The sequence below is a fragment of the Lissotriton helveticus genome, chromosome 4_2, assembly GCF_964261635.1.
Source record: "Lissotriton helveticus chromosome 4_2, aLisHel1.1, whole genome shotgun sequence".
Taxonomy (NCBI): Eukaryota; Metazoa; Chordata; class Amphibia; order Caudata; family Salamandridae; genus Lissotriton; species Lissotriton helveticus.
This window is the reverse complement of record NC_136064.1, coordinates 31,635,076-31,659,771: the sequence shown is the minus strand read 5'-3', so window position 1 is coordinate 31,659,771 and position 24,696 is coordinate 31,635,076.

Below are 24,696 nucleotides of genomic sequence, written 5' to 3'. Positions count from 1 at the left end.
ACCAACACATACCCAGATGACGAGATTCCACTCATGAGTGGGCTGATGGGTATTCTTTCCCTGTTTCTGTATCTTTTCTATTTTCTTGTCTTTTGGGTATAACAATGTTATTTCTCTAGATCAACTGTGAGGTCTGGGTATGAAAAGAGGACACTATTAGGTCCCATAGAGAGATTTGCTATTTTCTTTTCTCTCCCTCTGTGCTCTTCAGACCTGTAGTACCTTCCATGTGTTTTAGTGACTAGTTGGGGGACTAGGTACTAGTGGGTCTATAAGAATTTCTCCCCTCGGACCCTCCATCACTTTTCTGTTTCTCTGTCACATAGTCAAGACACCTACTATTAAAACCCCTTCTATGAGTGAGATCAAAAGTATGGTTAATTCCCTCTTACAACCCATTAGTCAACAGATCGCCAATATCGAGAAGGCTATAGGTAAATTTGAGAGGGCACAAAATGAAATATCGTCGAGCATTCTCAAATTACTAAAAATGCCTAATATAAGTCCTACCTTTGTCCCAGCGAGTACAACCCTTAACGCTAAAAACCCAAAAGTTGCAAAAAACTCATGCAATCCATTAATAAGTACTGGTAAACAGACAAAGACACAGCAACAGGGCCCTGTTTCTAATGACCCATCACCAATTCTACAAACAGCACTCATCCCAGCGAAGACCGTAGTTTTGCCCAAGAGTAATACGCAAAATACACATATACATGAGGATGAAGACACTAGTGAATGGGCCGCGGAGGTTTACTCCTCAGAGGCAATTTCGTCCTCTGTTGAAACACCAAGACATCCCACTATGCCAACCGTAAACATCCCTACTAAAGCAACTGGGGCCCCACAGCCCAGATCCATCTTGACACGAATACCCACCCATATAAATCTACCACCTGAGTCTAATGCCTATACAACAGTCATGATCGGGGTACCCAAAATAGTGGAAAATAGGGGGGAATCCTATGTGGAATTAAAAAAATAAGGTGATGCAATGGTTAACTACCCATAGGCCACTTCCCCCCAACATAATAGGAACTATTTCCCATGTGAAGAGAGTAGATTCGGTGGGCACACGATTTAAATCTACAGAGGGTGATTGTATCGTGGTCACTTTCAAAAATAGAGGAGCGGCGAAATTTATTGCAAACTGGAGGAGCTCCGCAACAAATAGTTTTATTCGAACAATGGGCCTAAGCTACTTTTACCCCCACTATTCAGATGGCCAAAGAAACAATAATAAACGCTATTATGGCCAAGAAGGGCCTCTTGTACCGCAACCTTACCCTCAATTCTGGACCACCCCTTTTGAATCAAACCAAGGGACGTCTTTAGATCCTGAAATATATATAAATGACCACTCTTGGGAAGGTAGAACATATAGTCACCCACCCCCAATAACATCTGAGAATCCAGGACCTACCCAATACTCACAGACACGAGATTACAGACATTTTAACCTGCCCCATAATCATTATTTTGGGATCCCAACATCAAACAGATACGACACTCTATATACTTATGATGATCTGGATGAGGTGGACTGACTGTCATTTGTATTGCCCTCCGATCCCTCACTTGACCGATCAGACACCCAAGTTTATCCTAATATAATATGCAAGGACAACCCCGTAACAACTTCCGACCTGTCAGCTGTCAGATCAACCAACTCTGTAACAACGGCGATAACACACTGCCCCGAAACCCCCCTTTAGATCACGTTTCTACTCCTTCCATACCTGAAGCAAGTAGTTCTCCTACCTCTATAGTCCTCTATCCCTCACCCACTACCAGAAGCCAACCGACAGACACAGCAAGTTATGTTAATTTAAAACCGCACCCCCTAATTAACACGACCACGGAGTCATTGATAGATCGCAACGAGCTCCATTCCATTAAAATCTTGTCATGGAACATCGCAGGACTGGCTGCTAAAGCTAACGACCCGATGTGGGTAACTTTGGTCAGAAATTACACCATATTGTGTTTCCAGGAGACCTTGCTTGCAGATAATAACGTCTTTATTGAGGGATACCAAAGCTTCTTTGTCCATGCATCCCCCTCACCTAGTGGAAGGGCAAAGGGAGGCCTAGCAATATTCATCAGTCTGTCTCTTATATCCCAGATAAAAAACATACAGCAGGATAGCAGGAACATTCAGATACTGGAGCTCAGCAAGGGCAAAAAAGCATTAACCCTGGTTAACTTCTACAACTCTGTTACATCACCAGGAGAATGTAATATCGTTAAACTCCAAAACTATCTCTATGACAATTAGGCAAAGCTATCCCGGGACAAAATAATCGTCGGCGATTTTAACACGCATATTTGCGGAAACCCATCTGTGACATCCTTGGGCTCTTTGGGCTGTGGAAATAGACCAGGTCCTCACTTTGAACATTGCCCTCGAGGAACAAATATGAACACCCTAACAGACGTCCTAAACTTGAGTATTGCCCTGTCTCTGAAAGATGATTCTTATATCTTTAAAACGCCAACCTACAAAGGCTCAGAGTCAGGGTCTTATATAGATCATATACTCCTTTCAGCTGAGGTGGTAAACTTGGTCCTAAACTTTAACATACTTGAAAGCACTTATAGTGATCACAACCCGCTTTCACTTGACCTACAACGCGGTCCTTTTGTACGCCGGAAAAATCATAAGGACCCTGGAGCCCTAAAATTGGTTAACAAAAATCGCCGTCTGAAATGGTCCACGATAAATAGCGACACCGTGCAAGAGTCTGTTATAAAGAGTTGTGAACATGAACTCAATCTTTGTGCCTCCAATATCACACCCCCCGAATCTATTTTATCTGCCTTTGCTGTGATTACAAAAAGAATTGATCAACTGCTTTCCGTACCAATAAAAGGAACAATTTCTCAACAACCACGGTGGTTTGATCATACTTGCTCATCTTCCAGCCGAAAACTGAAAATTGCCCTTAAGAACATACCAAGAAACCCCGCACTTATCAAAGCCTTACGTTTAGAATACAAAATAGCCTTGGCATCACGGAAAAAGATCATAAAAAGGAACATCTGGGAGTCCTTGCTTGATCCCTCAATCTTGGGAAACAGCTCGAAGTTCTGGAGCATAATCAACAAGCCACTGTTTGACGATCCTAACGCTACCAGCCTCGGAACTGTTATACCCGAGAACGAATGGATCTCCCATTTCAGCTCAATATTTGAGAGTGACGTCCCACAAACAACACAAGTTTTTAAATCTCCTGAAAGTGCACCATTGCACTTCACAGTCAAAGAAACTGAAAAAGGGATCCGTGGTCTAACCAGCAACAAGGCCCCGGGCCTGGATGGTCTTCCCCCGGACTTATTCAAATCAAACATCCCCTTCTGGGCTCCAATCCTCACAGTGGTTGTTAACGCTGGGGCCGCAATTGGGGTACCAAAGACCTGGGGAGCCTCCACCATCGTTCCAGTATACAAGAAGGGCCATAGAACTAATGCAGCGTGTTACAGACCAATTTCTCTGATAAACTCAGTTGCCAAAGTAGTGGGAGGGATCCTTTTAAATAGGTTGTCCACATGGGCCAAAAACAACAACATAATGGCACCCGCTCAATATGGCTTCAGACCAGGGCATTCAACAACAACTCAATGCCTGAATTTATATTTAATCAGTGGCAAGTACACCCTGGCCCGCACTGGAACATTATATATGGCCTTTATGGACCTTTCATCGGCCTTTGATTGTGTTGACAGAAGCAAACTTTGGGACGTCTTACTGAATATGGGAGTTGAAACTAATTTGATTAATTTTCTGGCCGACCTCCACAATGATACACGAGCAAATGTTCGTTACACCAAAGACCTGAAAGTAACCAGTGACTTCAAAATCAATCGGGGGTTAGGCAGGGCTGTATTTTAGCGCCTTTTCTTTTTAATTTATATATAAACGGTCTTGAGGAGCATCTTTTAACAACTGACACGGACTATCCTTATATAGGGAAAAAGGGCGTCCCTGTTCTGCTTTATGCAGATGACGCTGTCCTTATTTCCAGAACAGCACTCGGCCTTCAGAAATTGTTAGCCTCCTTTCTCCAATTCATGAATTTGCGGGGTCTGAGTATCAACAACTCAAAATCATTTGTTATGAAGGTAGGCTCTGGATCAAAAAAGTCCTACCCCTTCTCTATCAACGGGGAAAAAATACCAACAACAAAAACCTTCTCATACCTTGGAGTATTGTTTGACTCTAAACTCACATGGGGACCCGCAATAAATAAAAAGAAAGATGAACTAATAAGGACCAACGCTGGAATAATGGACTTTGCGCGGAAAATGGGCAACACACCAGTGGTCGCCCTGATGAAAATATATCAAGACAAAAGTACTGCAGTCGCCTGTTATGGAAGCAAACTCTGGGGCTTTGCCCCTGTGGGCGTCCTTACAATTACCGAAAATAACTTTTTAAAACAGGTCCTGTGTCTACCAAAGTGTACTGCTAATTTTTCCACTCATGAGGAATTGGGCATGCCACATATAGGGGATAAGATTGCTGTAAACCCTTTGCTCTGTTGGCTCAAATGTTGGCTGAACGAAGAAATACCATTAACCCATAACATCCTCCTCGAAGCACTAACCTGGGAAGGGAAATTCAAGATACCCTGGCTAAAATACATCAGAAACTGCCTTCAAGATCTGGGCAGGCTGGATCTCTTTTTAACACCTCAGCAAGTATCCAAGTATGATGTAATATATGTAAAGGACACTTTCTTGCTGAATAGACAGCTTGCCAGGGAAGAAACCAAATTGAAAAAGGATAGTGTTATGAGACACGTTTTAATCAAAACAAATATACAAATTGAACCATACCTATCCTGGCCTACCTCCAGATATGAACGCTTCTTGTTGAGCAGATTTCGCTTTGGTTTATTTCACCTGATGCTAGCCGTACCGAGTGGAGCCCATAGAGGGACAGTGTTGCCATCTTGCGGCTGCGACCATAAGTCTCCACAAGACATGGCACACTTTTTATTTATATGCTCATTTTACGAGATACCGCGGAAAATGTTTTTAAAACCTTTGCTTAAGAAATAGAATTTTGTGCAAATAATGCCAGCACTACTATACCTTCAAATGCTGCACTGTGATTGCACTCTTTTTATATACAACTTTTTAAAAACAGCCCTGAAATTCAGAAAAAGTATGGAAGGCTGACTCCTAACCGAACTATATTACCCCCTTAAATAAGTCACTGATGAATTATATATATACAATTGACCGTGATATCACATAATTCTTTATGATTATCTGACGTATTGCTTCTTTTTAACATGTTTTGTATATATATGTATTTTAATGCACTTTTATGACTGTATTCCATGCAGTCGAATAAAGAATTTTGAATTGAAAATTGAATTGGGTGCTCTGAGACAGAAGTAATTTGATGTGTGCTGTTTAAACTGTATCTAATAGTGACTGTGCACTTCGTTTTCTGGCCAGGAGAGGGAGTAAAGTTTTATACAAACAGTACTGTTAAAGGACAAGTTTGTTAGGCCCTTTCCGGCAGAAGGCTAAAGAGTGGATTGAGCGTGACTGTCTCCTAGGAGATTTCTGAATAGCACCAATGGGTGGTACATAGCCCTTCCTATGCAACCACATATTTTTTGGGGCACAATTGTATATAATACGGGTTGAATTTATTAATGACTTGTTTCGCCCCTTGTGCCACGTAATGGGCGAATAAGTGACGCAACTCATAAGAGATTTATCAAGCCACACAAGGCCATTTTCCTTGGCTTGATACATCTAGAGTAACACAATACAGTGCAAATCGCTGCATTGTGTTAATCTGACCCAGGGAGGCATTCCATGGGTGGAGCGTGGGGGTTCCTATACATCCACCCATGGATTTTGCAACATCCCTAGATTGACAAACACTGGTAAACCTCAGAGTGCACCAAAATGCTACGCCTCCCCAGATGAGTCATAACAAGAAGAGATATCTTTATTTTTCCTTGTTACTTCCTCTTTCTATGCATGCTGCAGAATGCAGCACACATAGAAAGAGGAAAATGTCTCTCAGGATTGTTTTTGTGCAGATAGTTGTCCCTTCCTGCACAAAACACCCAAGCCCCATGGTGTAAGGGTGCCTGCCTTGGTGCTAGGCTGCAAATTGTACACCAGCGCTGGGAAAGACATGAGTGTGCTGTAGGGAACAGCCTGAACAAATCGGGAAGATCCATGTGGGTGCTGTTCCAACTCAAGATCAACCACGCTTGCTTTAACCACGCATATGCCTTAACCACACAGCAATATGCGGTCTAGATACTGAAATGGGTAGGCTGAGGAACAGGAAGGATCAGAAGCAGACGCAGTGAGGTAAGTTGGGCTGGGTCTGGGTAGATTTTAAGGATTGGGGCAGTTTTTAGGGTTCAGGATTAGGGCTGGGGGCGGGGTTGTTTCAGGGCTAAGCGGTTGGGTTTGTTTTAGTACTTATGGGGGGTTGGGGTTGTTTTTACGGCTAAGGGGGGTAGTGTTTAGGGCTCGGGGTTAGATCATTTTCAGGGCTCAGGGAGGGGTTGGGTAGTTTTTAGGGCTCAGGGTGTGATCCGGGTATTTTTTTTAGTGCTCAGCTGGGTTGCAGTAGTTGTTAGGGCTTGACGAGTCATGGTAGTTTTTAGGTCTCAGGGGGAATTAGAGATGTTTTTAGGGCTCGGGTTAGTTGAATGATCATAACAATGGAATACTCTAACTGTCAAGCAACAGAGGAGGACACAAGCAGAGAGCAGGGTATAAGATTGTAACAGAGTACATACATAATGTATACTACTTTGTGTATAATTCATGCAATTGACACTGCAATTCATACAGATACAATATTAATTGAAAGTATAATCACAGCACTTCTTCCTATCAATATTTATTGATGGAAGATGGAATCTTTGTGCCAAGCAGGTGCGTAGTGTTGCAGAGACCTGAGATCCAACCCTGCTTTATCTCAATAGGATGTAAAAGGGTCTTCAGAACTGGACCTTCCGGTCATACCAGAGCTGTTACATTTAGAAACTCTATACATGCCCCAGTCCCTTCCATCCTCCAACATAAACACATTTGAGTTGGCCTTAGCCACTCTCAGGCCTTCTGCCAGTTATTTTTCACTTTTGCATTAGGACGTTAGCATGCCTGTGCAGCAGTCTCCTCTGGCCTGGTACAATGTGATGTTCCTGTAGTCTGAACACAGCAATGAAGAGGTTATTGATGAGCAGGTCTGAAGGGCATGGTTAGTGCTTCTGGGGACTTCTTCCATTTGATTTCAATGAAGAGAAAAACGCTCATGTGTGAAACTACCACTGCAAGCAAGAAAGCTTTATTTATCCAGTGTACAGTGGTGGCTCCTCTATACGGGTGTTTGGGCACCGCCCCCTGCTTTATCGCCATGCGAGAAGGCAGAAAAATAAATGGTAATGACTACCATTTATGTTTCTGCCTTCTCGCACGGCGAGAAAGCTGAAGTTCCTGGTTGGGGGTGGGCGGTGTTCCTCGAGGGCAGGGGGGAGTGGCTTGCCCACTCTTGTTAATACTGACTGTTTGGTCAGCCTAAGGCCGCCCAAACAGACAGTATTAACAAAAGTGGGTAAGCCTCTCGCCCCTGCCCTCGAGAAACACTGCCCACTCTCCCTGTTCTCCTTTGTATGCTGCAGCAGACAGAGAGAAAATGACGCGTGTGGGGCAGCGGCCTCACCAATCACAGTGCTGCCATTGCAGCGTTGTGATTGGTGGAGGGGAGGGAGGCTGCCTGCAGCCTTCCTGGTGACGAGCTGCAGAATTAAAAAAAAAAAGGACGGCGGGAGTCTCGGGAAAAGCGTGAAGGTAAGTTTAATTATTTTATATATATTTTTCCCTTAAACCCCTCCCGCCTCCCCCCCATCCCCTCCGCGTTGACCCCATTTTCAACCCCCCCCCCACAATGCCAGCCGCGATGCAAGACTGTATATGCTGGGGTGAAGCTCAGGTGGGTTGTTAGTTTGATGTGGAAATCGTGGATCACGTTGGCCCATCAACACTATCTGCTGTGTTTCCAAAAGATTTTTTTCCCGATTTTTATATTTCATTAACAAATGCTGAACAAAGCTTCCCACCAGCAAGCAACATGAAGGCCACTAATCAGGGATACCAAAAAACACCACAGAGAAGAAGGGGTCTAAGGGATATTCAAAGACCTGCCCAGGTTTACATTCCCTATCATTCAGTACTTATAACATAAGAAACCGGGGGTCTAAAGAGAAGCCAAATCAATTGGCTAAAAAGGCTATGACTCCTTACCAAGTGAGTCAGGACACGAGTTCCTATACAGCCTATAAATAAGGAAACAACAGTAGACTGAAACAAAGACACAAGTGGTTGTTGGTGAGACTCAAAATCAAAATCTATGGCTTCCCATCAAATTGTTGTAATGATCAATTATCTCATTTGGTCATCCAAGAGCTGGGATGGTCTGTCTCTTGATCATCGAGAATCTTGCCATACCCAATTTATCGAACTCAAATGGGTCAAGCCCAAAATCACTTTCTGACCATGAGAGATGAAAATATATATGGGAACACGTGAAGTGCAAAAGCAAAAAAGGAAGTGGTGAATAAAATAAGGTAAACAGACAAAAAAAGGATTTTTTATTTAGTAATGACTCTTCCCCTGATTAAAACCAAGAACAGTGCAAAAGGGCAGTTTCAACAAATAACTGAGAAAGGGCCAACATGTTTCAGCTGACAGGGAATGAGATCACACGGCGTTCTTCAGAGCCTCTGCTCTAAAAAATCTTGCTACTGCATATACTGATAACAATCAATTAGAACTAAATATATATATGTGAACGAATCAATTTCAATAAAGAATATAGGTAAACAAACCAATCCACGTTTCTATTCCTCCATGTCAAATGGTGTGTCTCACATCTAAAAAACAAACATAATGCATTCTAAGTTAGTATTCAACTGTGTTTCACAATCAGGCATACGCTTATTCGAATTAATAGATTCTTTTCACTCACCCAGTTTGTCCGGGGATTAGACCTCGCCTCTCCTGGACCAAGCTCAGGAAGTAGGAGGCCCCGCTCTGTGAAAGCAAGGTATGAGGTACAAAGAGTAAAGAACGAGACGTAAAAACACCTTCTATTCCTCCAAACTGTTGTAAGCCCTTCTTACTTCCTTCTCTCACAGGCAAGCACTGATTCAGTATACAAACAACTAAGGCTCTCATAAGTCAAGATCAATCGCAAACTTAGGTGCCTATCACATAGTAACCTCAGGCATCACCTATATCAATGATAAAACATAGCTAAATTTAAGTATCCCACCTATATTGGAGGGGAAATGTCTCTCTCTAATATTAGGAGGTCTCTCAACTTAAAGGGAGAGTCTACTGGCACTCTAGTAGAAACGAAAGTCACCAAGTCAAAAACCATACATTCTCAAAAGAGTAGTATCCAAAAGCATGACCCAGTCTGTACCCACCTGTTCGTCGTTGCCTCTGGCAGTACCTGAGTCGAGGGGGCGGCAACGACCGGCACAGGATGGGCGTTCTTAAAGTCGCACTCGTAGGGCGGGACTTAGAGTATTATGTTGAGCCACGACCTCTCCAGTCTCTTAGGTGCCTATCATCAATGTAACTAAGTAGAAAGAGGTTTTATCATAAGAACAACTTACTGTATTCATCCAATATAATCGGTGCATTTAACCGAGGGCTTTATTAGAGTAATTCACTGCTCGCGTCTAAAACCACGTTGCTAGTACCGCGAGAGCATTGCGAACTACTCGATGACATCAGCATGTTGAAAGTTGTAGTTCTGGTGATCCGCGGTCCCGCGGACTTACTTGAAATGCTAAATCAATATTATTGTCCGGAAAGAAGTTTACACAGAAAAACAACTTACTGTATCAATGTTTTTTTAAAATAAATAACCAATGTATTTAATTGATGCATTTAAACGAGGGCCTTCTTAGAATGATTCGCTGCTTGTGTTTAAAATCTTTTTGCTAGAAACGCAAGAACAATGCGAACTACTTGATTACCTCAGCATATCGAAAAAGATAGTTCTGGTGATCCGCGATCCCGCGGACTCATTGAAATTCTAAAATACATCAATGTGAACGACCTTCTTTTCCTTAGCAAATCTCAACAGTAATACGGTTTTGTGCAAAGCCCACATTGTTTGCCATCGGCAGCCTCATTTAACTCTACGTTACATAAGGCTCTTTAGAACTACAGGATGACGTCAAATCTATGTCATCTGTAGTTTGTCAATTGCCACAACTTTATCAACACAGATGGTGTTCTCTGAATCATCCCTTACCCGTGTGCATATACCAATATTAGTAGTAGAAATCACATATGAAACCCTATCACTTTGTTAGTGCTCAATCGATTCTCTGTTACCCCTCCATACAACAAACACATCATCTATATATCGTTTCCACCATTTAATTGATGGAAAGAAAGGAGCCCACTAATCCATTCTTTCCATCAAGTAACAGAGAATCAATTCAGCAATTCCATCAGTGGCTTAACATCAGGAATCGTTATCTGTGATTCACAGTAGAGATCAGCAAAGACAGGCTTTCTTTCCTTGATCTCTCTATTTATGCCACCCCCACAGGACTAGAGAGCGACTGTTTCGCCAACCCATGGCCAGGAACTCTCTGTTATTATATGAGAGTCAGCATCCGAAGGCCCTTCGGGATAACCTGCCGTATGGGCAGTTCCTCCGGGTCCGATGAAACTGTTCAACCCAAGAAACTTTTGTTAAACATGCAGAGGGCTTATCTCAACAACTTCTAGCGAGACATTACCCTAAAAACTTGATCAAACGTTCGTTGAAGCGGGCAAATAATAACCATTGGGAAGCACTTCTTGAGCCCCCATTGGATAAGCTTCCATTGGACCTCCTGACTTTTGTTAGTTCTTTTAACACCAAGCCCAACCAGATCCAGAAGATTGTTTGCCGCCATTTGCGCCTCCTAAATTGCAGCAATGACAAAATCGAACCACCTCTGTTTGCTTTTAAGCGATCGAGCAGCATACGCAATCGCTTAATATACACAAGACCAAAAGAAACTCCCAAATGAGCAGTTTGGACATTATGGGACCTGCCTGCAGTGGTGGGTCATCCTCCTTGTGGATGTTGCTCGGTCTGTCCACAAACTGCACATACTACACAAATAGACATAGGTTCTGATTGACTTTGGGAGCAAATGCAGTTTACCAATTGCAACAGTGCTCATGTAATTTACTTGTTGACTTGCGCTTGTGTGATTAAATATATTGGTATGACGACATGTTAAGTACGAACATGAATGCTAGAACAAAAAAGTGCATTTAGATGTAGGAAGACTATAACCAGACTTACCAAACACTTTGTAGAACAAAACCATGCTGAAGATGACTTCAAATGGACAGTACTCGAGAAACCATTCATACCATCACATATTGGTGATGTATCCAAATACTCGTTCATGAAAGAACAGAAATTGATTTATAAATTGTCTACAGACACCCACGGTCTTAATGATGAAATACCTTGGACCAGTCTTCTATGATTCACAAATTGACACCCCTTCCTTCTTTTTTCCATTAAGGTACCAACAGTGTGGAACAATTTTATAGTACCGTTTTCAATGCTTTACTTTATATGTGTTCAAGAATATAAATAACATCAGAAAATTGAGATGCTATTTGCCTTTATCAATGTACTAACTGATATATTGATATATCATAACATTGCATGCTAAACAGCACTAACAAAGTGATAGGGTTTCATATGTGATTTCTACTACTAATATTGGTATATGCACACAGGTAAGGGATGATTCAGATCCATCTGTGTTGATAAAGTTGTGGCAATTGACAAACTACAGATGACATAGATTTGATGTTATCCCCTAGCTCTAAAGAGCCTTGTGTAACGTAGTGTTAAATGAGGCTGCCGATGGCAAACACTGTGGGCTTTGCAAAAAAACGTATTACTGTTGTGATTTGCTAGGGAAAAGAAGGTTGTTCACATTGATAAATTTTAGAATTTCAATGAGTCCGCGGGATCGCAGATCACCAGTACTATCTTTTTTGATATGCTGAGGTAATCGAGTAGGTCGCATTGTTCTTGCGTTTCTAGCAACGGGATTTTAGACGCGAGCAGCGAATCACTCTAAGAAAGCCCTCGTTTAAATGCATCAATTAAATATGTTGGTTATTTATTAAAAAAAAACATTGATACAGTATGTTGTTTTTCTGTCTAAACTTCTTTCCGGACAATCATATTGATTTAGGATTTCAAGTGAACCAGCGGGACCGCGGATCACGAGAACTACAACTTTCAACATGCTGATGTCATCGAGTAGTTCGCTATGCTCTCGCAGTACTAGCAACGTGGTTTTTGACATGAGCAGTGAATTACTCTAATAAAGCCCTCGGTTAAATGCACCCATTATATAGCATGAATACAGTAAGTTGTTCTTATGATAAAACCTCTTTCTGCCTAGTTACATTGATAATAGGCGCCTAAGAGACTAGAGAGGTCGTGGCTCAACATAATACTCTAAGTCCCGCCCTACGAATGCGACTTTAAGAACGCCCATCCTGTGCCGGTCGTTGCCTCCCCCTCGACTCAGGTACCGCCAGAGGGAACGACGGACAGGTGGGTGCAGACTGGGCCATGCTTTTTGATACTACTCTTTTGAGAATGTATGGTAGTTGACTTGGTGACTTTCGTTTCTACTAGAGTGCCAGTAGACTCTCCCTTTAAGTTGAGAGACCTAGTAATATCAGAGAGAGACATTTCCCCTCCAATATAGGTGGGATACTTAAATTTAGCTATGTTTGATCATTGATATAGGTGATGCCTGAGGTTACTACGTGATAGGCACCTAAGTATGCAATCGATCTTGACTTATGAGAGCCTTAGTTGTTTGTATACTGAATCAGTGCTTGCCTGTGAGAGAGGGAAGTAAGAAGGGCTTACAACAGTTTGGAAGAATAGAAGGTGTTTTTATGTCTCGTTCTTCACTCTTTGTACCCCATACCTTGCTTTCACAGAGCGGGGCCTCCTACTTCCTGAGCTTGGTCCAGGAGAGGTGAGTTCTAATCCCCGGTCAAACTGGGTGAGTGAAAAGAATCTATTAATTCGAATAAGCGTATGCCTGATTGTGAAACACAGTTAAATACTAAGTTAGAATGCATTATGTTTGTTTTTTAGATGTGTGACACACCATTTGACATGGAGGAATAGAAACATGGATTGATTTTGTTTACCTATATCCTTTATTGAAATTGATTCGTTCACTTATATATTTAGTTCTAATTGATTGTGATCACTCTATGCAGTAGCAAGATTTTTTAGAGCAGAGGCCCTGAAGAAAGCCGTGTGATCTCATTCCCTGTCGGCTGAAACATGTTGGCCCTTTCGCAGTTATTTGTTGAAACTGCCTTTTTGCACTGTTCTTGGTTTTAATCAGGGGAAGAGTCATTACTAAATAAAAATCTTTTTTCTGACTCTTTACCTTATTTTATTCACCACTTCCTTTTTTTCTTTTGAACTGCACGTGTTCCCATATATATTTTCATCTCTCATGGTCAGAAAGTGATTGTGGGCTTGACCCATTTCAGTTTGATACATTGGGTACGGCAAGAGTCGCAATGATCAAGAGACAGACCATCCCATCTCTTGGATGACCAAATGAGATAATTGATCATTACAACAATTTGATGGGAATCCATAGATTTTGATTTTGAGTCTCACCAACAATCACTTGTGTCTTTGTTTCAGTCTACTGTTGTTTCCTTGTTTATAGGCTGTATAGGAACTCGTGTCCTGACTCACTTGGTAAGTAGTCCTAGCCTTTTTAGCCGATTGATTTGGCTTCTCTTTAGACCCCCACTAATCAGGGATAGCCAGATAATGAAAATGTAAAGCACAGAGAAAATCATTTTAAACCTAGCTCAATATAAGAGCTTAATACTTGACCTGAAGAACTGACTCGTGCGTAGGGCATTCTGCCTCTCATGTCTTATTGAAAGGGAACCTTAACATGGAACGGGTGATTTGAGTTAAGCTCGTGTAGCCTGGTGAGTTCTGGCCTGTACCCCATACACCAAAAGGAGGTTATTCTTATAAGGAGCGCTTGAGCACCCTTGCTGTGTATCTCTCGCTTAAATTAGGCAAGAAGTATTGCTAACTATGGTCAGCATTAGCAGTAGCATACTTCACATTCATTCTTACTGCAAAGAGATGGTTCATTTTTATTAAACACACAAACAGTGAGGTGTCCTCGAGCGCTGCTACGCCATGAGTATACATAAAACTTCTCTTTTACAACCATCATGTCATGTCATGCCTTTGTTTCTTCTTGTGGGGCACTAATTTTATTATTGATGTTTTATTGTTCTTAGCCGTTTTCTTTGTGCAGCTTCCACTTTTTCCTCTCGTAGGTGTCTTCTTGCCCCTTCCAGCTTGATGGTTAGCCTTAGTCTTTTTTCTTGGCATTTTCTTCTGCTTCCTCCTGCTGCTTCCTCATAAATACTAGGAAGGACAGGCTGAGAAGGGTCGCTCCCATCATCCTTCATTTAAGAAGAGTTGGAAGGAAAAACAAGGGACAGACCTGCTGCTATTGACATTCATATTTTATGTAAAGTTAAATTCAGTAATTCCCATGGGTGTAGGAAGTGTGGGGGACGCGGGGGATAAATCCCCTCCAGATTTTTGAGTGGGGGGCACGGGGGACAAAGGTGGCGGGGAAGAAGGGACAAAAGAATTTCCCCTCTCCCTTCTGTAATTCGCAGGGCCATTAGCGCGCGAATGCGCTACCTAATGGCCCTGTACTTGACCTGTGACCTCACCTGCCGGCAGTCAAAGAGGCCACGCGCCCTCTGCTCTTTGCAGGGGCGTAACACGGGCCCCCGCAGCCCCCGAGTTGCGGGGGGGCCACGCTCTCGGGTGGGGCCCCAGGCCCCTCACTCTCAGTGGAGGCAGCAAGCCTAAATGGGGCGCACGGGGCCTCTTCATTAATTAAATAATGTGCACATGGCACGTGGCGCCACCTTCTTCATAATTTAGGTGTGCTGTGCACGCCCGGGCCCCGCACCCGGCCTCTGTATTAATCATTGGTGCGCCAGCCGGGCCTCGCCGCCTCGGCCGGCAGGGCCTCTGACTGAGGTCTTTATTTCATTAAATGTTTGCTGGGTGCGCGGCGGGCAGTTGTCTCCATGTCTGCGCAGCACTCTCCAGTGTGGGGCATAAAGTGTATGGCTGGTGACCAATGGAGTTGTCATGCGCATAGCAATGAAGTATGCGGCTGCGCATGGCCAGTGAGGCATCCCAGGACCCAGAGACAGTGAAAAGGATCGTCTTTTACTGTGCGGCCACCTGACAAGATTTAATGTTTTGCCGTGCTGCAAGTAATGGTGAAGTAGCCCTAGGGGCCCCGTGCAAGGGTGCCATAAAGTGATGACGCAGTATTGGGGACATGAATTGTTGAGCTGAGTGTGCTCCGCGGGGTGGGCGCAGTGTCATAGCTAGTCACTCAGCCAGCTGATTTCGTTGGCCTTGGGCCTTGGCTGTTGCCGCTGTGAACACCTAACTGCTGCTGAAGGTACTGACTACATGATGAAGAGCCTATCATCTTATCAGGTATGTGTCTGGGTGTCCAGGCAGCTCCAGGTTGTGTGCGAAACGAAAGGCCAGTATGTGTAAATGTAAATGTAGTTGAGCTTATATAGCGCACAGCTACCCGCAGTGGGTTTCCCGGCGCTTGCTTAGGGAACCCGTCCCGGTATTCCGCTGCAGAGATAGCAGGGTATCCACAAGGTGAAAGTCAGGCATCCCGCCGCGAGGGGCCGTTGTGGAGATTAAGCAAGCTATTGCCTAGAGTCGCAGAGTGTGAACCCGTGAGTCGAGGAGGCACCGGGGCGAGAATTATCAAGTCCGTGGAATTTTTAGCCCAAGACCCGCCGAGGCGGGGAATTGAACCCTGGTCCAGGACCGATCTCAGCTTCCGGGTCTGCTGCCTCTAACCCCTGAGCCACACTTCTCCACTTCTCCACTTCTCCACTTCTCCAGTATTACAGTATTACAGCCGAGTACTGCGGCCTGACAGCATGAAAGTCAAAGGAGGGCCATTTAACCCTTCCCCTTCCCCCTTCCCCCAAATGACATATGTGATCTAACTGTGGATAAGGCCTGGGGAAGGGGTGTCTGTGTGCCTACACATGACAGGGGAATTTATTCAGTAAGTAAACTCCCATCTCCAGCTCAAGTCCTTTCCGACGGTTGTAGTTCCCAATCTGTCATGGTTGTGATGATGATGATGACCATCTGAAAATAAAACGCCTTGTACTTACTTATACAGCGGGAAACTGGTTGTTTTTGAGTAAAATGCGTGGCCGCATGCCTCGCTCACGTGACAGCTCCTTGAACTGCAGCACGTTAATAATGACCTGTTGTTTTTTTCTTTTATGTAGTCATTTTGGGATGGTTCAGATGGGAGCTCCGTACACTCATATTTTTGATAGTTGATATGTTAACGATGCAAATATTCATGAATTACGAAACAACAGCAAGATAATGAAATATAATACAAACATACTCCCTTGAAAGATTAACCCTGTGTTTCAGAAGTGATAGAGGCTTGCCTGATAACCAGGGCTACCGGAGTTATGCGGCAGGGAATGGCCGAACCATCTGGCAGGGTTGAGCTGAATTATGTGGCCAGTAAAGTTTCCCAGGCATGTGCCATTCAATTAGCACACACTATTCTGCTGTCAGCATCCAAGAACAGGTCACTCCCAAGTAAACATAAGTAGTCACTCTTTCCAAATCATAGGTTTTCTTAATATTTCTTTTTCTGGAACACCATGATATTAGTTTGGCTATGTTTATTCTTAAATAATTTTCTTTGCAATCAATGGAGAAAGTGTCCAGTAACCGCTGTAAGTCTATAGGCTAGAGATCCAAAATGACTGAGTAATCCTATGCTTTGGATTACAGATGTATCTTATCGAGGTGGCAAAGGTTGTGGTCCTTGTAAAGCTTTAGGTGCATCCGAGACCTAAAGAAAGAACACAGAAGGGCTAGAACGCAGCCTGGTCTCAGACCATTTAGTGTCTCAATCCTCTTTGTTACAGACCCATTTTAACTTTTCTGTGCTCTGGTCCAAGACCCAGTGTGTAATTCAATTATCAGTTTCAGCAATGCTAAAGGTACCCCACAGTCTGACATTTTTCTCAACAATATAGTGTTCTATATAGTGGGCTGTGCATTCTGAGGCCATGTACCTTATAGATACCATATAGTGAAGAGTACTATCTAGTGCATTGTGCAGACTAATATTGTGTGCTTTGAGTACTGTGTGTAACTTACTACATCATGCTGTCTAGTATTGCATGAACTTGAGTCTGTGCTTCAGCTCTACAAGTTATGTTTTCACACCCACAGGTGACAGAAGTGAACTTAGTTCAATGCAAGACAGGTTTCAGTAGCCCTGTAGGACCCAACCCAATACATAGTTGCAGGGGAGTAACAAAGGCCCCAGCAGCCCCCAGGCTTATCCATACGAGAGGGGCACCCCCTCATCCCCTTCAGATGTGAGTGTGAGGGGCCCCTTCGGCACATCTTGCAGGGGGCCATCTCACGTTTTGTTAGTCATCCTACCACCAGGGCTCAACAGCCCTCACAAGGCTTGGTTTAAACATTACCTGTGAGAAGTGGCCTGATGTATGATGTCCACAGTTCTGTGGGCACCTTGTATCAGTCCAAACAATCCCTTATGGTGGTGGTTGTAAGTCAACCTTATGGACTAAGCAGCCTAAAGGCTTAACTCAAGAGGACATGTGAAGCCAGCTGTTTTACCATATGCAATCCTGTAATATCAAATGAAAGGACACCACACAAGTTATATATTATAAAAATATATGTATGTATTCTCAGAATAATCCCCACTACTCTTTATGAGCAATGAAGCACAAGCGTTAAAACAGAAGCACAATAGTACATGTAGAAGTTGCACAGTTATGGATGAGGACGGTGGCCACTCAAACCATATATCAATAAAGTGGTGTAACAATCACTAATCGATCAGGGGTAAGGCCTAAGGCCTTGTGAATCGCTGGGACTACACTGGACTAACAGCAGTTAGGACGGGAGTAGCCCGCGGGATTCGGGTGCAGTGCAGGTAGCACACGCATGCACCAATGTTAAGTGAATGGTGCGTAAAAGTTATCGAGTTACAGTTTTAATAGTCTTCCGACTGGACTAGAAGGACAAACCTTTAGACTTAGACACTAGAGGTGTTAACCACTACAGGAGCACTGGTGTTCAAGAGTTACCTCACCCACAGGAAGCGGGTACACAAGTGCGAAGTTGTGTCGGGTTTCGTCACGAAGATCTAGGGTGCCTGGAGATGAAGATGCTGCAGGCGTCCAGAAGAGAAGTGTCCGGTGCGATCCAAGGGTGGATCGAAGTTGAAGAGTACCTGAAAGCAGAGGGGACAGAGTCTGGGTCACTAGCCAGTGACCAGGAAGGAACCAGGAAGGAACCAGGCAATGTCGGGCGCAATCAGTTCGATGTTGTGTAGCTTCTCTCCGCTGCCACGTGGTCTCTGAGGCACCGAGGATGTCCTGGAGTGAATCACGAGCTGTCCCACGAAGGCTCTCGCTGTCGGCGGTGTCGGCTTCAAGATCGGAGTCAACAGGCCTTGGCAAAGGCAACCCACGCAGGATTCGGAGATGGCTTAATACTCGGACCAGCAAGGTCTGAGCGGGTGCTCCTTTTCAGGGGAGCGAGGGCCAGTCTGGAGCAACCAGATTACCAGAGCAAATTCAAAGGTTCGCTGGTACTGGGGCCACTAGCCAACGGGCAAGCGACCGGACCAACGCATCGAGCAGGAAAATGCAAAAGGGACCCACGCAGCACTCGTCGAGTGTGGAGGGGTGAGCTTCGGTGCAAAAGCTGCTCGGGGCTGGAGCTTCTCAACTCCAATGCACAGCTTCGAGGGAGCCTCCGAGGCTGCACGGTCAGCGCTTCGTTGTTCCTCCAAGATGGCCGCTCCCACGCTTCAGGTCGCCTCCACGGGTCGCAGCTTTGCATAGACTGTGGATCGGGCTTTTAGAAGGCAGGCATGCTGGGTCTTGTCGATCTCTGTCGCTCGAGTTCCGGCGGGAACTGCAACAAAGCAAACGTCGAGGTGCTGGATGGTGCCTATTTGCACAGGGTGGTCACTCCTTGACCACAAGGAAGATTCTTCAGTCTTCTACGTCGAGTAGGATGTCGAAGGGTCCAGAGTTTCGTTTCATACGTTTCAGTCAGGATAATCTGATGTGCATTGGCACTGCTCCCACCTATATTCCAAATCTGGGGGCTGGATTACCTGCTAGGTCCCTCCTATGGGTGGAACCTGGGAAGGGGGTGGTTACACCCCTTTCCCTTTGTCCAGTTTGCCGCTAGGACTGGGGCTGGATGGCCCCAGAACCGGTTTGACTGGAATCTGCCCAGGGACACCTTGTGCGCCCCAGGCATTGTCTAGTTTCTTTCAACCCTCCCTGCTACAATCCACTATCTCCTGTCTGTGGTGGTGTGACACCTCCCTGTGACAGGAGATCCTTTGATCAAGCATCCTCTGCCAAGTTTCGGTCAGCAGCAGGAGGCCAGACTCGTGTCTGTGGCAGCAGCGTCCATTTTGTGATGCTGGGGCTCTGGTTAGAATTAACCTCGTTTTCAGTAAAGTAACATGTCTTCTCCCTCTAGAAGGGTGGAATGCTACCCCCGTCGCCAGAACTGCCGAGGGGGTAGTATTCCAAAATGTATGACACCAAACACGACATGTTTAGATAAAGCCAAACCAAAGTTAGCATTAACCGCGAGGATTATACTGCACTTAAGAGTATATGGTATGGCAGTATCACTGGAACAGCTGCACGGAAATGGTTCTGACCTCTGCAGACAGGCTCAGCTCATGCTATAGCACCATCTCACATAAAACCAAGCACTCTGCCTCCAGGATTGTAAAGGCCTGCCATAGGAGTGACTTATAGGTATATATGTGTCCAGATATAGGTTTAGATATAGGTATACTATATCTAAGCAAGGGGTGAGTACACCACCTTGCCCCAGCTGTGTGAACAGCCAGTTGTGTCAATTTAAGTACCAGCCAGGGGTGGCAAAAGATATGCTGCAGCCCCTGGTAGGCCTTGGATGCACCCATACCCTGGGCACCTATAGTGCACTGTACAGGGGCTGATATGGTGTCCAGTACCAAATTGGTTATGTACCTATAGTACATGGAGTCCATTTAAAGAGAGAGCAGATAGCCTGGGGCCCTGATTAGCAGGATCCCAGGCCAACTAAGTCGAAAACCAGCTAAACACAAGGCAAAAAATCTGGGGTAACCATAGTCAGGTATCCACCTTCCTACATAGCCCCCCCCCCCCAAACGAAAGGAGATAAGGCTATCCTTGACCAGGTAAGCCTATATTGCCTAAGTGGCCATATAAGGAAGTATCTGCACTAGCATGGTTACCCCCTGTTTCATGGTCCACTAAGCAATCCCTCACCCTAGGGGTATCAGAGGGTCTCCACCATAGGGAAACACTACCTTTGGTGTGTTTTGTCAAAGCAAAAGGCTGGTGTTGAGATGGAGTACTGAAGTGAGGCTCCACTAAGGTAGGGCTCAGCTTCCTCCAATCATCTTCCACCATGTGTGCCTTTCTTTCCTTGACTGAGTTGCACTGTGCTCTCAGGGTCAACCTCTGGCTGCCTACAGCTGGAGGCTGGGTCCCTTCTGTTGGCTTACTGGAGGGACAGGTCAGGTTTGGGGCCCTTAGGTCCCAGGTTTGGCTGTGCCCAACAGTTTTCATCTGTGGGAGGTCCCTAACTAGTGGTAAGGGGGATCCCTCAGGAGTTTGTAACTTTTTCACCTTGCTAGGGATGCTAGCTTTGGTGCCCCTAATCTGCTGATGGGGTTGTTTTATTTGACAGGGGGCCCTTTGGGGCTCACTGACCTCCTTGACCTCTGTAGCCGTGGGCTGACTGAGGCAGGGTGGAGAGGGGCAGGTTACCTGCTCCAGACTGGGTCCCACCTTGAAAGGGTCCACTGACATCAGGGGCTCTGCCAGGCTAGGCCTGACTACCTCTGGGGCAGTTCCTTCACAAGGGGTAAGATCAGTTCCCTGAGGAGGCTGATCCTTTCCTAATGTCTGGTGGGAGGGAGATTTCTCTTCCTCCTCTATGCTCTCTGTTTGTGTGGAGTGATCCATAGTTTCAGGCTTCACAACACATGAATCTGTTTGAGTTTGGGCTGTGGCCATCACAGCCCCACCAACCTTTTCAGGAAAGGACTCAGTTTGAGTATGGGCTGTTACCATAACAGCTCTGCTAACCTTTTCAGGAAGGGATTTAGCTGAAGATGGAGCTGGGTCTTGCACAGCCCTACCAACCTTTTCAGGAAGGACATCTTGGATTGGGGCTGTGGCCATCACAGCCCCACTAACCTTTCCATGGAGATTTACCATTTTAGAATGGGTTTCTTGTTCAACCTCAGCCCAGGCTGAGATTTCCAAATCATTCCCAAGTAGACAATCTACAGGCAAGTTTGATGACACTGCCACTCTCTTTGGGCCAGTGACACCTCCCCAGCTGAGATTTACTACTGCCATGGGATGATTTTTCTGAACTCCATCAATGTTTGTCACCTGATATGTGGCACCAGGTAAAAGTTGCCTTGAGGGGACTAGATTCTCAGTCACCATAATGATACTAGCCCCTGTGTCTCTCTAGGCCTCAACTTTTTGACCATTGATGATGGGTTCCTGTCCATACTTGCTCAAAGTGTTTGGGCAATCAGTGAAATTGGCAAACCCCATGCCATTTTCATAGACAAGAGTATCTGTATTAGGAGACCTGGTTAGGCCAGAATCCACCTGAGCTCCAAAAGTAAACCCACCCAAATTCTTGGGGGTGCTCCCACCACCTGGGGGATTACTGCTGACAGTAACAGGAGGTGTTGGAGCTGTACTTGGAGGAATATTTTCCTTATTGCTATTCTTTGGACAACAGCTGTCTGTTTTCCAGTGGCCAGGCTTTTTACAAGCATGGCAATAAGGTTTCTTCTGGTCAGATGAAGTGTTTTGGGACCCACCCCCATCCTTGGAATTTTGGGGCCCTGTGGAAGACTTGTCTTTAGATTTATCCCCACCCTTCTCTTGAGCCTTGGAAGTATCCTTCTTTTGGTCATTACCCTGATTCTTAGGCCTAATCCTGGTTCTGACCCATTTGTCTGCCCTCTTACCCAATTTTCGTGGAGAGGTCAGATCTGAGTCCACCAGGTGCTGCTGTAAAAGCTGGTTCTGACAATAACTTAGGATCTGCTCCCTCATAATCAAATTATACAATCCTGTATAGTCATGTACTTTGCTGCCATGTAGCCAACCTTCCAGAGCCTTAGTAGCACAATCTACAAAATCAGTCCAGTCCTGAGTCTGAGCTTTTTGGGTGTCTCTGAACAACAACCTGTATTGTTCAGTGGTTAAGCCAAACCCATCAATAAGAGCACTCTTCTGGACAGTGTAATTTTTAGCATCCTCAGCTCTGACAGTGAGGAGCTTATCTCTCCCTTTCTCAGAAAAGGAGAGCCACAAGATTGCTACCCACTGATCTTGGGGGACCTGCTGTACCATGCAGGCCCTCTTCAGAGCAGTTATCCATTTGTGGATATCATCCCCATCTCTGTAGGGGGGGCACAATCTTACTCAGGTTTCTATGGTCATAGGACCTGTCTTTATCCTTAGGGATAGTGCTGCCACCAGTGGGTATTTCACCACTTAACTTCTGTTCTCTTGCAAAAGCAAGTCTAGCTTGGGCCAGGGCTAACTCTTCCCTCTCTATTTGGAGATTAACAGCTCTCATCCTGGCTCTATGCTCTTTTTTCTGGGGAGAAGTCATTCCCCTTTGAGATTCTCTTGAGGCACTAGAAATGTGGGAATCCCTGGAAGGGGTTCTCTCTCTCCTATTGCCTGGGAGAATTCTGCTATTGGGTCTGGGGAAGTGTCCTTCTCCATTCCCATGTAGGGCCAAGTTGGCTTGGCTAAGCCTTACAACTGGCACCTGGGTATCCCTATGTTCCTGATCTGACTCTTCCTCTTCTGATTCAGGGTTCACCTCCTCATCTTCTACTTCTGGGGTGGTGTTCTCAGTATCCAGGGGATTCACTCCTTCTCCTGACCCTGAGGGAACTATTCTAGCTTTCTCAAGGTCATCCTTTTCCAGGATGGCTATCTGGATGGGAATGGTAGGGTTGTGACCCTTTCTCAGCTTCCTTGCAGTAGACAAGGCACGCATGTTTCTGTGGCTGAATTTGTCATAGCTGGGGGTTGCCTGTGGAGGGTCAACCATCACAGGTAGAGAGCTCGCAGCTTCACCTGTACCAGACATGACTCTAGTGTGGTGTAAGTGATGCACCTACCTACACTAAGTGTTTTCCTACTGTACCTTGCTAGTGTGTTGTAGTCAGGGTGTGATAAGCCCTTCTACCTACAACTACTAAGTTCAGTAGAACTTAAATATGCTAAGCTTTGTTTATATGTACCTATGGTACTTAATGTGATCTTTCAATTTGATAAAAGATTGCAAAGGTAAAACAACAGCAAGCTCAAATCCGTACCGCTGCTCACCAATGTGAGAAGTTGGCCTGATGTATGATGTCCACAGTTCTGTGGGCACCTTGTATCAGTCCACACAATCCCTTATGGTGGTGGTTGTAAGTCAACCTTATAGACAAGCTATCCTAGAGGTAGCATGGTCTAAGCAGCCTAAAGGCTTAACTCAAGAGGACATGTGAAGCCAGCTGTTTTACCATATGTAATCCTGTAATATCAAATGAAAGGACACCACACAAGTTATATATTATAAAAATATATGTATTTATTCTCAGAATAATCCCCACTACTCTTTATGAGCAATGAAGCACAAGCGTTAAAACAGAAGCACAATATTGCATATACAAGTTGCACTGTTATGGATGAGGCCGGTGGCCACTCAAACCATATATCAATAAAGGGGTGCAACAATCACTAATAGATCAGTTGTAAGGCCTAGGGCCTTGTGAATCGCTGGGACTACACTGGACTAACAGCAGTTAGGACGGGAGTAGCCCGCGGGATTCGGGTGCAGTGCAGGAAGCACACGCATGCACCAATGTTAGGTCAATGGTGCGTAAAAGTTATCGAGTTACAGTTTTAAGAGTCTTCCGACTGGACTAGAAGGACAAAACTTTAGACTTAGATACTAGAGGTGTTAACCACTACAGGAGAACCGGTGTTCAAGAGTTACCTCACCCACAGGAAGTGGGTGCACAGGTGCGAAGTTGTGTCGGGTTTCGTCACGAAGATCTAGGGTGCCTGGAGATGAAGATGCTGCAGGCGTCCAGAAGAGAAGTGTCCGGTGCGATCCAAGGGTGGATCGAAGTTGAAGAGTACCTGAAAGCAGAGGGGACAGAGTCTGGGTCACTAGCCAGTGACCAGGAAGGAATCAGGCAATGTCGGGCGCAATCAGGTCGATGTCGTGTAGCTTCTCTCCGCTGCCACGTGGTCTCTGGGGCACCGAGGATGTCCTGGAGTGAATCACGAGCTGTCCCACAAAGGCTCTCGCTGTCGGCGGTGTCGGCTTCAAGATCGGAGTCAACAGGCCTTGGGGAA